This window comes from Carassius gibelio, chromosome B21, assembly GCF_023724105.1.
Source record: "Carassius gibelio isolate Cgi1373 ecotype wild population from Czech Republic chromosome B21, carGib1.2-hapl.c, whole genome shotgun sequence".
NCBI lineage: Eukaryota > Metazoa > Chordata > Actinopteri > Cypriniformes > Cyprinidae > Carassius > Carassius gibelio.
Genome location: NC_068416.1, coordinates 581,038 through 596,269, shown reverse-complemented (window position 1 = coordinate 596,269; position 15,232 = coordinate 581,038). Strand labels below are relative to the sequence as shown.

Here is a 15,232-nt window from a genome sequence, read left to right as displayed (position 1 = left end):
TACAAATTTGAATTAACTTTCTCTTCTTAGTCTTCTTGGGCTTGAGAAAGCCCTTGTGCATTGTTCAAATTCACTACCCTTTTGTTATGATGAATACATCCAATCAATTAAACTGCTGTAAAAATCAGATTCATAATTTTTTTTCTTTTTTTTTTTTTTTTTGCACAAATCTGTTAATCAACTTCAGTCCTGATCAAAACTAACAAATGTTTTTTTTTTTTTAAATTTTCAAGATTTTAACTCTTTAATTGCCAAGTTCATAAATTATGTCACTGATTTGGGGGGAAAAAAACACACAAAATGACTTATTTTAAATATAAAAGTAATTGTGGCTGGATTTTTTTTAATTATTATTTTTTTTTTATAACAGAGGTGGGCATGTCAAAGATTAGTAGCAACATTGGCTTTGATGCATTTTTAGTTTTTGTGCAGCATTAGAGTTTAAATTTTTCTCCCTAATTTGTTGTTGGTGGCTGTTTTTGCCCCATTGACTTCCATTATAATGACATTTATTGATTGCAAAGCCATGACACCATATAATCATGCATTCTTGATTGTTTGTGGTTTTCGCACAACAATATGCAACACATACGCACCGCAGACGGAGTATGAAAGTGAAAGTGACGTGACATTCAGCCAAGTATGGTGACCCATACTCAGAATTCGTGCTCTGCATTTAACCCATCCGAAGTGCACACACACAAAGCAGTGAACACACACACACTGTGAACACACACCCGGAGCAGTGGGCAGCCATTTATGCTGCGGCGCCCAGGGAGCAGTTGGGGGTTCGATGCCTTGCTCAAGGGCACCAAAGTCATGGTATTGAAGTTGGAGAGAGAACTGTACATGCACTCCCCCCACCCACAATTCCTGCTGGCCCAAGACTTGAACTCACAACCCCTTCGATTGTGAGTCCAACTCTCTAAACATTAGGCCACAACTCCCCCTAGTCCCCTAGTATGTGTGAAACAGGCCTAAGGTTGTTTGCACCTTGTGCAATGTGGAATTAGTTTCAAGCACTTTGTGATGCATTTTGGAAACAGGAGATGAGCCCCTTTTCTAATGCACCACCTAGCTTGATAAACCCCTTCTCAAAGACTTACTGATTGTCAATTTTATTTGGGTAACACCCATATTCTGAATGGGCCATTTTAATCTAGATTAATCTAGATTAATTTCAAGATCACAGTGAGATTAATCTAGATTAAAAAATGTATCTATGCCCACCACTAGTTAAGATTATTATTATTTATTATGAGAGTAATTGACACCAACTAAAACTATTAATGTTTCACCAAATTCAGCTCAGATCTTCAGACTCGTCTGACTCGTTGCTGTAACTGGTCAGATTTACCTTCCCAAAAAATCCTAGTGACTTTTGTTATCTGAGCAATGAAGGCCTTAACACTTAATGTCCACTAGAGGGGGTGACAGAATTTCTGTTAACAATAGTTTAAATGACAAATAAATACATGAATTCCATGTGTACTGACATTAATATGCCATATCTGTGTACAAGAATAAAACTTCATACTCCAAGCTCTACAACTACTTAAAACTTCCCATTCAGGCTTTTTCAACCTACCTCCAAATTTATTTTAAGATATAGTTTATTCACACTGGTTTATGCATTTAATGTTTGTCCATCTGGAACTTTTATTTTTCTAGAGCTGTATATTTTAAGATGTACTAGGTGTTGATAAATCACATGCACTGAATGTAAAGAGCTAATGTCAGGACTCTCAGTCCTGCTCCTGGATGGCCAGTGTCCTGCAAAGTTTAGCTATCCCGAATAAACACACCTAAGCTAACCAAAGTCTTCAGGATCAGTAGCAATGTCCAAGCAAGTGTGTTGGAGCTGAACTCTGCAGAACATGGTTCTCCAGGTTCAGGACTGGGTTTTAAATCTATAAATGAATTTGTAGAGTTGGGTGTCTGCTGCAGAGGTGTATGTCAGTAAGTACAATGGAAAATGTCTTGACCTAGGGGGTGTAGGGGCTTGAGTTTATGTTTGGGCCCTACTTACTCTACAAACATCATGATGGAGTAGCCCAAATGACACAAAAATTTAAATATGCTTTGAGGTTCCTAGAACAAGTAATATGCAACATGCTTATAGTATAGCGGTGGGCTAATATTACGTTGTCATTATAATACAATATAATTAAGGATGTGCTCACTCAGTTGAGAGAAGATCAAAACCAAGAGAAAAAGAAAACTGTAAAAAAAAAAAAAAAAAAAAAAAAATTATATATATATATATATATATATTTCCATAGCTATCTGTCCTCTTATGTCAGATTCTTAAATTTAATCAACGAATTAAATCAGGATGCAAAGACACGGTGTATGGCTATTATGCCCAAATAAAAGAAAGTCTGTATCAATAAAATCAAATTTTGAATTGACACAGGCTGACACTTAGACGTGGCATGTGGATTTACACAGCAAATTATGATTGCATAAATTATGTTAAGAGATTTCTTATTAATGTAAAAAAAAATATGTTGAAATATGAAATGATTGAAAAAAAGGAAACTTCTTTTTAACTATGAAACTAATACCGCCATTAGGTGGCACTAAGTCTCTATCTTTAATGAGAGAGTTGAATCCTTTATTCAAACGAGCATTTCAAAAATCCTAATCTTAGCCTACTTGAATCATTTACTCGTCTGATTCTGATTCTGTCAAAAATGCAGATATTTTGAGGATCAAAAAGCGTGTTGCTCGGAGACTGAGCAAAAACAATGTATCATATCTATAAAAGTTACTCAGTAACTTGTAAAATGTTGTATATAAATGTCACAGCTAAATAAATAGGCCGAAATGTTTTTTTTTCTTTCTTTTTTCTTTTTCATTGTGATGTATGCCTATTCCTATTGTGATTGCAGTGGAGAGAGCACCGACGCTCAAATAATTTAGTGAACAAATTTATATAAATGATAATTCTCTGTAAAGCAATGAGACGTGAACTTATGAGAATTTATCAAGATTTTTCTAAATGTGCGCTCTTTTGGACTAAGCCTAATTGAAGAGGTTTAAAGTGGCCGATCGCAGTGGAGTTGATGTGGATCAGCACGCATTTTATTCTTTGAGAAATAAAGATAAATATCAGGTTGCGCCGTTTGATTATAGAAACTCTCGGTCTGAGGATATTAAGGCCCGGCCGGGTATTTTATTCTGTGCTCCCCTCCGTCTTTCAAACTATAGCCTTTCAATCTACTCCGGGATCGCACTCAAATCACTAATTTGGGCTGATTATAGCCCTCGCTCGTACATGGCCAGACAGTGGAAATACGGCTAATAATTCCTGGATATCTGGCATAAATTAGCCTAAAAAACATTATTGCTGGATTATTTTGACTATAATAAATAAACAGATAAACATAGTAACCTATACTGTTGATCACAGATTACTTTGGGCCAAATTTACAAAGGACATTTGTTTAGAAACCATTTAAAAATGTATACATTCACTGAACTTCAAGTAACACCTTTGTAAAAAGAGAGATACTGAGAAATTGTTTGTGTATAGGTGTGAAAAAAGAGGGTAATGTTTGAAACATAGCCTATTAAGAATAATAAAATGATCTATGGAAAGGAGTGCCATGTCTTTTTGGTACATGATAAAGCCAGTGTGACTGAGCCAGTGTGGAACAGCACTTCACAGAACAGTGGCCTGACATTTCTGTTCTTTTTGATGAGGCAGTGAACTACAAAGGCACACCTTTAAAAAATGCTTAGATGTGTCTAATAAACACAACAAAAAGATTTGCCAAACAATTGTTTTCATATTTTATTGACAGGGTCCACACAAGTCCTTAAAATGTCTTGAAATGTTTTAAATAAATGTTTCGATTTTAAGGTTTAAAATTTACGTGAACATGTAGGTCACGTAAATTGATAAGTGCAGTGCATCGCGCAGCATTGCCAGGCAGATTTTGTAATATAACAAAACAGGCGGTGTGCCAAAGGACCAGAAGTCTCAGCTTCTGTATGGTTTGTGTCAAGCTATTCTTTAATCTGGCAGTTTGATGAATAGAAAGAGATAAAATGTAGTAGAAATAAACACATTAAGAATCTGTAAAAGCGTAGGACTCTTATTATATTTTAGGACTATTATTACACACTAAAAAATATTGGGTTAAAAAACAACCAACAAGTAACCCAACTATGGGTTGGTATAGCACCTTCCCATCTATGGGTTATTTCAACCCAACCCATTGGGTTAAAATCCTGTTGGGTTAAAAGTTACCCAACAGTTGAGTTAATTATTTATATTAATTAACATCAGCATTTTTATTAAAAATGACTTAATACAACCATATTTTGAAACTACTTTGTTGTAACTTACAGATTTTATTTTAATATGCAAGTAACACTTTTACAAATATATTTTAAAATATTTTATTTAAATGTACAAGAACATGTAAAAATACAACTGACATTTTCAAGATGTACAAATGTGTCAATTCATATTCATATCAAAACACAAATGTGCTAATACAGTTCATAGCTGTGGCCTAATGGTTAGAGAGTTCGACCTGTAACTCAAGTCACCGGTTCGAGTCTCTGTGCTGGCAGGAGTTGTAGGTGGAGGGACTGAATGAACAGTGCTCTCTCCCACCCTCAATACCCATGGCTGAAGTGCCCTTGAGCAAGGCACTGAACCCCCAGTTGCTCTCCGGGCGCTGGATCTATAGCTGCCCACTGCTCCAGTTGTGTGTTCACTTCTCACTGCTGTGTTTGTGCACTTGGATGGGTTAAATGCAGAGCACCAATTCTGAATATGGGTTACCACACTTGGCAAATATTACGACTTTCAAATAAAATGAACATAACATATAATAAAACTAAAAATAAATCATAAAATCAAGTAATAATAATACAAAAATATACTGCTGGACCTACTGATGATCAATAAAATAAAAAGTTTTTTTTTTACAGATTACTAAATACAAAATTTTTAAGGAGGAGACAGTGTGCAGAAGAAACTATTAAATACTGTGTGTTACAAAAACTCTCTAATATGAGCAGAGGGCTTTAGGTAGTAGGTCATGTACAAAGAAAAGTTTGAAACACAGATCGACTGCTTGTAGTATCATCTCCTGTTCCATCTCCTCCTCGTTTAAAATAATAACAACTTGGGAAGAGTTTTCCTTGTCACCAAGCACCAGAACATGTGGATTATGGCTTGTCTCATGATTCAAGTACAGCACTAATTAGTGCAAACCTTAAAATAATTTTTAAAAGTTGAGTTGAGTTAACATGCATTGTGATGCTATTTCAATGATACACTCACTTTACAAATTAGTGAATTTAAATGAGTTAAAATCTATATCGAATTTAAATTGGTTAAAGTGAAAATTCACCCATACATTAAAATTCTGTCATTGATTTTTTTATTATTATTTTTTTTTAATATCTTCTTTGAACTATTTGTATTGTACAACGTGTGTCTTATACAAAATAAATAAAGGTGACTTGATTACACAGGGAACTGTAATTTTAAGTGTTGCTTTTACTTACAGGTTGAATGTCAATGAAGCTTCATTTCCGTGTATGATGTGCACACCATTTTTCCATTTGTGTATGATGCAGATGGCAGGAAGGGTTTTAAAGACAATTTCTGCACGAAGGCCTTTAAATGTCAAAATTACAGAAGAAGCACAAGTAAAGAAGAAGAAGAAGAAAAAAAAAAAAGCTTACAGTTTAAATTTTTAGTCTTTGTGGGGATCTACTATCATTTGCACTATAGAAACAGACTGTGAGTACATTTTACAACCCTTTACACTTTAACTGATTTGGACTTGTAGGAAGGAACAAAAGTACAGTGTAAATGAAAGGAAGCTTTGTTGGATGGAATGCGGCAATACAATTATTTCACCTCATTTGTCTTTTTTTCATAATTTTTGGAAGTAATAGGTCTAAGTAAAATTTAAAACTTATGTATCATTAATTTAAATAGGTCACTTACCTTGAAAGGTTTCAGTTAACAGGCAGAAATTATATTGTAAAACAATAAATTTAAAAAACATGTCAATCAATCTTGCTTCATAAAATTAACTGCTGTAATTATTATAGGGTATTCTAGTAGATGCATTACAATATTCAATATGAATAAACCATTAAAACGCTATTATTGTATAATTAATTAGTGCTGGTGCGATAAGACGAATATGGCTTCTGTTTTACGCTCCCCTCTTAAAGGTTTGTTGTAGGAGTAATGTTAACGTTATGTAAATTTGAGGCACTGGTATAAATTTCCGCTGAAAGAGCGGATAGCCTCACGACTGTGCGCTTTTCTTTCGTCTGGGTTTTGAACTTTTATAACAGAAAATTGCAGGTTCATTCAAACGATTCTCCCGGAGTGTGTTGTCTGTTGCATGACTGATGTGTGAGCTCAGCTCGGGAGTCGCTCGAGCAGCTTCTTTCACTGGTCCGATCCGATAAATGGTCCGTGCGGCTTTTCTAGCTTAATTCCAATGATTTAGTCAAACTTTCACATTTCACCAGACATTTTTATCAGCTTTAAGTAATACTTGTCTAAAAAGTTTTGCAGCTAATCTTTTAATGTATTAATGCTGGCGAACAAACAGGAATAGGATTCCTCTCTGGGGGAAACAAACGCACTAAAGGGAATAAAAATGTTAACGTATAAAAAAAAGAATAATTAACGTATCAAACATATTAATTAATGTTATAACAGTTATATACATCATACGATTATATTAACAGTTACTTACCCTTCATAATCATGCAGGCTGCCAATGATGTCTGTGCTGAGTCACTGACTGGATTGTTAAAATTTGAACCGGAGTAAGGCGGGAACAGTGTTAATTTCGTTGACGAAGACTATGACGAAAAATATTCGTCAACTAATCTTTTTCACGGACGAAAACAAAATAAAAACAAAATAAAAAGTCAGATATGATGACGAAAAACGTGACGAAATATAACTGACACTTTAGTCAACGAATAAAAATGAGACGAAAATATATGGGAGGGACGAATGGAGAAGAGATCCAATCAGAGCGAATCTTTGAGGGTAGGTTTATCTATGCAGAAGCAGCCGAGCCATTTTAAAATGCCGTGGCAAATGCAAGCGCAACAGCTAAACAAAGCAGCAGCAGTTACACAGAAAAGAGAACAAAGATGAGTTTGCAGTTTCGAGGACGTTTTCATAACAGTTAAGTTGTTTACACAGGGAACTACACTGCGACCTTTTGAAATGCCATTGCGACCCAAATTTTTATGGGGTCGTAAATGTATCACTGATTATTTTTGTACCTACTTATGTGTAATGCTATGTTTTAATATGAGCATTTATTAAAACAGAAATGTGTATTTTAAGAATACGTTTTATAACGTGCTCCGAGCATTCAACACATCAAGTTGGCTTCAGCCCCGCGATGCGGGAAAGTTGAACTGAGCAGCTGGTTACTCGCGCAACACTGAACCGAGCTCTCCTTCAGGACCTTTGCGTCCTCCTGCACCTGAACGAACAAATACAAATTGCATTTTAAATAAACATAAGAAAAAGAGCGAAAAGTGAAAGAGCTCAATTCAGCAACGCGGTGTTCTGGTGTTCAGGGAGCAAGCAGAGACGCGTCTCAAAGTCTTCTTGCTTTTGTACCGACAACAAATACATACTAAATATGTCGAAATACCCGTCTTGGAAAGTGTGTTCGAAAAAGTCTGTAGTTATGTCTTCAGTGAAAGTAAAGAGTTGGAAAGAAATTGGATATGTATCTTTATAATGGATGCATTTGTCTCTTAAAGTGACCGCGCCTAATTTACTAGCTCTGCTGTCAGTGTCTTTAATGTATGAAAATGAAAGTAAATCACTCACTGCTCTTGATTGAATTACTTTGTAGTTTTAACAAGAATTTATCCAAAGTCAATCCAAAAATCAGATAGAATAGATTATATTGTTTTACTAGTGACTAAAAAAAAAAAAAAAAAAAAAAAATTATTAGGGACCTGAGCATTGTTTTGCTTAAGTGTTTCTTTCTTTAATTGCTAATGCAACCTTTTCACACCACAGACTGAACCAAATTAAGCATTGCATCCGACATTACATTATCCTACAGCAAATAAACTGTGATATTGTAAGAAACGTTGAAGGTGTCTGAATACATTTTGTTTTGATTGTGTATTTTATTTTACAGTGAAGACTATGCAGTGCTATTTTAAATGAACAAAAACAAACTTAAAAAAATTTAAACTTTGTGTAAATAGCACAAATAAAGAAATAGAATGAACATGCAATACAAATATAATATAGGTGGTTGTCTTTCAATAATACTGTACTTCATCTTGAAAATGTCATATGCATTGCATATCATTCAGGACGAATGCATATCTTTTTCAGAGAGCATGTATATTTTTCATTGAGAGCAGGTCTTATGTTTATTTTATAAATACCATTCCATAACAGACTGATGGAAACATTTAGTCAAGTCAACTAAGTTGACTTTGTTCTACTAAAAAAAAAAACTAGACTAAGACTAAAAGACTTAAGACTAGACTAAGACTAAAACTCTTATGATATTTAGTCGACTACAACTAGACTAAGACTAAAACATTTCAGATGACTAAAATGTGACTAAAACTAAATGGTGTGTTATTCAAAAGACTAAGACTAAGACTAAATCCGAATTTGCTGTCAAAATTAACACTGGGCGGGAAACATATTTAATCCAACAGTTAGGCTATAAATAAGAACAACCCAATGACGAAAAAAAAAAAAGGGTTAAAAAAAAAAACAACCCAACGTTTTTTACTGTGTATTATTATTATTATTATTATTATTATTATTATTATTATTATTATTATTTCAGGATTCTTAAATAATTATAATCTAGCAGTATTTATTTGAAACAGATTTTGTGAAAAAAAAAAATGCATAAAAAACAACAACACCCTCTACACCTGTAAACTGAAGCAAAATTGTCCACTGCTCCAGTGATTTACTACAGATATACATATTATTTTACATTAACATGTCATAAATATATCACATAAATTGTTGTTTTGTTTGAAATGTCTTGAGTTTATCTGACGTAGTACTACAATGACCATCTAATGAAGAACCAATCGAAGCAATATAATTAATGATCTAGGTATAAGTGTTTAAGTGAGAAAGATATAAAGTTAAACACATTAATGTTATCTTGCTAATTGGTTATGCAACATAAATATATTGGTTTTTAGTGTTTCCTATAATTAAAAAATATGTTTAAATATTTGCCAAACTTTTGAATATTGTTTCATACCCTTTCCGCAGTTTAAAGACTAGAATAATGGCTGCTGAAAGTTTTGCCACTTACTTTGCCATTTACAGAAATTACATTTTAAATATTTATAATGATATATTTTAAATGATAATGATTTTCATTTTATTTTATTTTAAACTGTATTTTTGGCAGAATAAATCCAACCTTGGCAGCATTTAGCAAAAGAGACTTGCAAAAACATTAAAACCTCTTAACAATCCAAATATTGTAAACAGTAGTGTAAATCTACAAAATATTTGTTTAGATTATCTGTATAATTGGATTACCACATTTATCTCCATAGGCTTATTTTACTTCTTAGTCAAAGTCTTGCAGCCAGTGTTAAACTGTCTAGGTTCTTAGGCACTATCACAAGACTCTATCGATGGTTGCCCAGGGGAAAAAAAGTGGCCTCAGAAGTTTTTATGACAAAATCTGTGTAATGCTAAATGCAAAAAAAAAATTAAAAAAAATAATAATTATATATATATATATATATATATATATATATATATATATATATATATACATATAAATTTGTGCTGGATGAATGTTTAAAATAAAATGGATATGGTTCATGTATTAGCTTTTAGCTATAAGCAATGTAAAGAAACAGAGGAATGGATAAGTGTATAAGAGCACCGTTCTTGAAGGGGATAGCATGGGCCTGCAGCTCTTCCAGTAAGCTGCCAAAAAGTGCAGGCACCAGGGAGGGAGGGAGGCTAAACTACAAGCAGGTGTTTCATATTCTGCAGCTTTTTGACAATCCTTTTTATGGAGCCAACAGTAAAGTATCATCCTTTTTAAAATTTCAAGCTCTGCAACCTGCCAGATTCACAAAAAGAACAAAGGGTACATATAACATTTGTTATAAAAGCAGGATTTAGACTTAAATCCTGAGGCTCCACTCACTACATTTAGCATTGAAAACAACTGTTAGTGTAGAACTCAAGCTGTGCCCCGCAGATCAGTGCTTTGTGGTCTTAGCACATTGAAAGACTGTATGAATTCAAAATGTACCTTTTTTATTTATTTATTTTTTTTTTTTTTTTTTTTTTTTATGCACATTACCTTTCAATGAGTAAAGTTTTCTCAGTTAGGTACTTATAAGTTAAAAAGACAAATCCCTATTAAATCCTGCGACAGTGATGTGTAAAAACCATACAGTCTAAAACCACAAAACGATCGGTCTGTGCAAGAAATTGAACAGTATTTTTATAGTTCGTTTACCTCTAATTCAAGCAATGTCCAAACTGTTAAAACTCTTGTGAACGCACTTCACAGCAGCAAGCGCGTGAGCCATTCTCCTTCTCCTTCTTGGATTATGGCAGATCGCAGATTTATAAGTGCATTACCACCACCTATCTCTCAAGTGGACCATTGACACTCCTAATTGAGATTGTAGATAGACTGTCAGAATAGCCGCAGGATTTAATTTTGATTTGTATGTGCAAATTATTTATTTATTTTTTGTACTCTCTTAGATTCTGTTGCCATGCATAGTACGGCTGAGAGACTGCAACGACTGAAGCTAAAAATCATAATTTGTGTTCTACTGAAGAAAAAAAGTCACCTACATCTTGAATGCCCTGGTATGGCAAGCCAAATTGACTTTTATTCATTTGCAGGATTTGAATTATTGAAATCAACAATTCAGTGTTCTCTAGTTAAAATGTTTATTCTTTATATCAGGAATTAGATTTCTACTAGTAACACGTGTCAGTGTTTATTATGAATAGATTAAATGAAACGGGACAAATTTAATCTAGACCACATACGTATCATTATAAAGATATAAGCCTCAAGCATCGATGACAGATCGCTGTTTTTCAATGGAAAGCTTATAAAGACTGTACTTGCTACATTTGTGTAAGCAGTACATATAAAAAACATGAACATTAGAAACTCTGTACATACCAGATCCGTGGTAATAATGAGTAATAAACAAATCCACAGCTGTAAATTCAGGTTTAGTTAGAAAGGTAAGGGTCCACTGAACGACATCTCATGAAGCACGTTTAGTCCAATGAAGCAATAACGTTGTAATATGGATCATAATTCCTTTGTTTACGTTTCAGTTGTTCATTGACAGAACTGTTTGCGTCCTTTATGGAATAACTCACGGTCGGAAACTGCGTCTTGGTAGTAAAACACTTTATCATTCATCTTGTCCACTGATGCTTCAAGAACTTGACAACATGTTATATATATATATATATATATATATATATATATATATATATATATATATATATGTATGTACAGTATTGTTCAAAATAATAGCAGTACAATGTGACTAACCAGAATAATCAAGGTTTTTAGTATATTTTTTATTGCTACGTGGCAAACAAGTTACCAGTAGGTTCAGTAGATTGTCAGAAAACAAACAAGACCCAGCATTCATGATATGCACGCTCTTAAGGCTGTGCAATTGGGCAATTAGTTGAAAGGGGTGTGTTCAAAAAAATAGCAGTGTCTACCTTTGACTGTACAAACTCAAAACTATTTTGTACAAACATTTTTTTTTTTCTGGGATTTAGCAATCCTGTGAATCACTAAACTAATATTTAGTTGTATGACCACAGTTTTTTAAAACTGCTTGACATCTGTGTGGCATGGAGTCAACCAACTTGTGGCACCTCTCAGCTGTTATTCCACTCCATGATTCTTTAACAACATTCCACAATTCATTCACATTTCTTGGTTTTTCTTCAGAAACAGCATTTTTGATATCACCCCACAAGTTCTCAATTGGATTAAGGTCTGGAGATTGGGCTGGCCACTCTATAACATTAATTTTGTTGGTTTGGAACCAAGACTTTGCCCGTTTACTAGTGTGTTTTGGGTCATTGTCTTGTTGAAACAACCATTTCAAGGGCATGTCCTCTTCAGCATAGGGCAACATGACCTCTTCAAGTATTTTAACATATGCAAACTGATCCATGATCCCTGGTATGCGATAAATAGGCCCAGCACCATAGTAGGAGAAACATGCCCATATCATGATGCTTGAACCTCCATGCTTCACTGTCTTCACTGTGTACTGTGGCTTGAATTCAGAGTTTGGGGATCATCTCACAAACTGCCTGTGGCCCTTGGACCCAAAAAGAACAATTTTACTCTCATCAGTCCACAAAATGTTCCTCCATTTCTCTTTAGGCCAGTTGAAGTGTTCTTTGGCAAATTGTAACCTCTTCTGCACATGCCTTTTTTTTAACAGAGGGACTTTGCGGGGGATTCTTGAAAATAGATTAGCTTCACACAGACGTCTTCTAACTGTCACAGTACTTACAGGTAACTCCAGACTGTCTTTGATCATCCTGTAGGTGATCATTGGCTGAGCCTTTGCCATTCTGGTTATTCTTCTATCCATTTTGATGGTTGTCTTCCGTTTTCTTCCACGTCTCTCTGGTTTTGCTCTCCATTTTAAGGCATTGGAGATCATTTTAGCTGAACAGCCTATCATTTTTTGCACCTCTTTATAGGTTTTCCCCTCTCTAATCAACTTTTTAATAAAAGTACGCTGTTCTTCTGAACAATGTCTTGAACGACCCATTTTCCTCAGCTTTCAAATGCATGTTCAACAAGTGTTGGCTTCATCCTTAAATAGGGGCCACCTGATTCACACCTGTTTCTTTCACAAAATTGATGACCTCAGTGATTGAATGCCACACTGCTATTTTTTTGAACACACCCCTTTCAACTAATTCAACTAATTGCCCAATTGCACAGCCTTAAGAGCGTGCATATCATGAATGCTGGGTCTCATTTGTTTTCTGAGAATCTACTGAACCTACTGGTAACTTGTTTGCCACGTAGCAATAAAAAAATATACGAAAAACCTTGATTATTCTGGTTAGTCACATTGTACTGCTATTATTTTGAACAATACTGTATATATATATATATATATATATATATATATATATATATATGTATATATATATATATATATATATGTATGTATATATATATATATATATATATATATGTATGTATATATATATATATGTATATATATATGTATGTATATATATATATGTATGTATATATTTATATATATATATATATATATATATATATATATATATATATATATATATATATATATATATATTAGGGCCGGGACTCGATTAAAAAAAATTATCTAATTAATTAGAGGCTTTGTAATTAATTAATCGAAATTAATCGCATTTTAATCGCATATAAATATTTGACCTGAGAACAGTGAGAAGTAATTTTTTTTCACATGGATTTATAGTATACCATTGAATAATGACTGAATACATAAGCTTAAGCAACAAAATATTGTTTATTTTTGTTCAACCAAGTCTAGCAGACCAGTGCAATTTTTGCCATGAAGTGTAGCAATAGCATATTTAGAAACAATTTAGAAATAGTACATTTCAGAAATTCAGGAAGCTTATAGGTGCTGGAACCTTCTGTAAAGTGTTTTTTTTTTTTTAAGTAAAACACAATACTGTCAATTACATTCAGAACATTGGAAACACTGACTATTAGAAAACATCTCTCTGTAGCTTCAGAGGCCATAACATACTAAGTATACAAACCTTGGCCAAAACAATAAGAAGAGTTCAACATAAACTGTTGCACCAACAAAATAATACATAGTTCAACATAAAATGTAAAGTCCACGCTAGCTGCTATATGTTTTGCGTTTAGGTGATACTTGAGGCTCGATGTGCTGCTGCGGTGATATGCGAACGCTAGTTGGTGCTCCAGTATAATCGGTCCCGCCGAAACTCATCCAGTGAGAAACGTTCCGCGGTGCAAAAATAAGTTATTAAAAATGCGGGAATTTTTTTCTGTAATTAATTAATCTTAGTTAACGCGTTATTTTTTGTGTAATTAATTAATCTCAATTAACGCGTTAAAGTCCCGGCCCTAATATATATATATATATATATATATATATATATATATATATATATATATATATATATATATATATATATATATATATATATATATATAATTCCTATTAGGATACGACTCATTCATGTAGCCAAAGATATATAAACAACAACAAAAAAATTGTAATAAAAAATGTAAAACCTTTGTATGAAGCATTATTATCTGTTATATTTTTCCTTTTAGTTGTATTTTTTATTTGATGTATTAGAAGAAAGTGTAATAAAACCAAAATAAACAGCTGAAAAAGTGACAAGAAGTTATTTTTTAAAACTAAATGAATGCCTTGTTCACTTTTTCTTTAATTATCAGAAGGACTTGTTGTCCAATAAAATAATATTTTTTATAATAAAAAAAAAAAAAAAGAATCCAGCCATAAAATGCTTTTCAAATTTCAATGACAAAACAAATAAATAAAGGAGGAGCGATTTCTGCACATGGATGTTCTTCTGCCATCTTTGGCTGACACTAAAACGAGGAGAGTCATAAAATCTTATTAATATTCATGATCTCTTTACCATAGCTAATCTTACATATAAAAATGGCATTTAAGCATATCTGTGCACGTATTTTTACTAGTTAAAATATTATTTAAGATAGCAGTAATTCTATTTTCACTAGTTGCAAGGGAAATTTAAGAAATCAACTGCCTTTGTTGATATCAATAATTACTTTGTTACCAGTAAAAATGTGAATTGTTGATTTTAAGAATTAAATTGTTGATATCAAGAATCAACATCTGTACTAGTAACCATGTGATTACTGATATAAAAAATAAAGGTTTTTACTAATAAGAATTGTATTTCTGATATGTGATATCAGAATTTCAACTAGTAAGAAAGGAATTCTTGATATCAACAATTAAATTTGAATGGCAGTGACATTTAACTATTGAAAATACAATTACAGATATAAAGAATTATAATTTTTACTAGTTGAAATATAATTCCTGATGTCAATAATTAGCATTTTAAATAGTGAAAATTGAATTGTTGATATCAAGAAATTATATCCTGTGA

The 15,232-nt window shown here is 33.0% G+C and overlaps 1 protein-coding gene across 5 annotated transcripts in view; it reads left to right on the top strand.

The window, feature by feature from the left end:
- The window catches only part of sgcd (sarcoglycan, delta (dystrophin-associated glycoprotein)), a 469,726-nt gene that overhangs the window by 255,785 nt on the left and 198,709 nt on the right, over positions 1–15,232 (top strand). The window contains exon 1 of one of the 5 annotated variants that reach the window (XM_052588190.1): positions 10,750–10,873. The exons of the other annotated variants lie outside the window; for them this stretch is intronic. The gene's annotated coding sequence lies outside the window, so the exon portion shown is untranslated. Of the gene's footprint in view, positions 1–10,749; positions 10,874–15,232 lie in introns of those variants that run through there. 5 annotated transcript variants of the gene reach the window in all.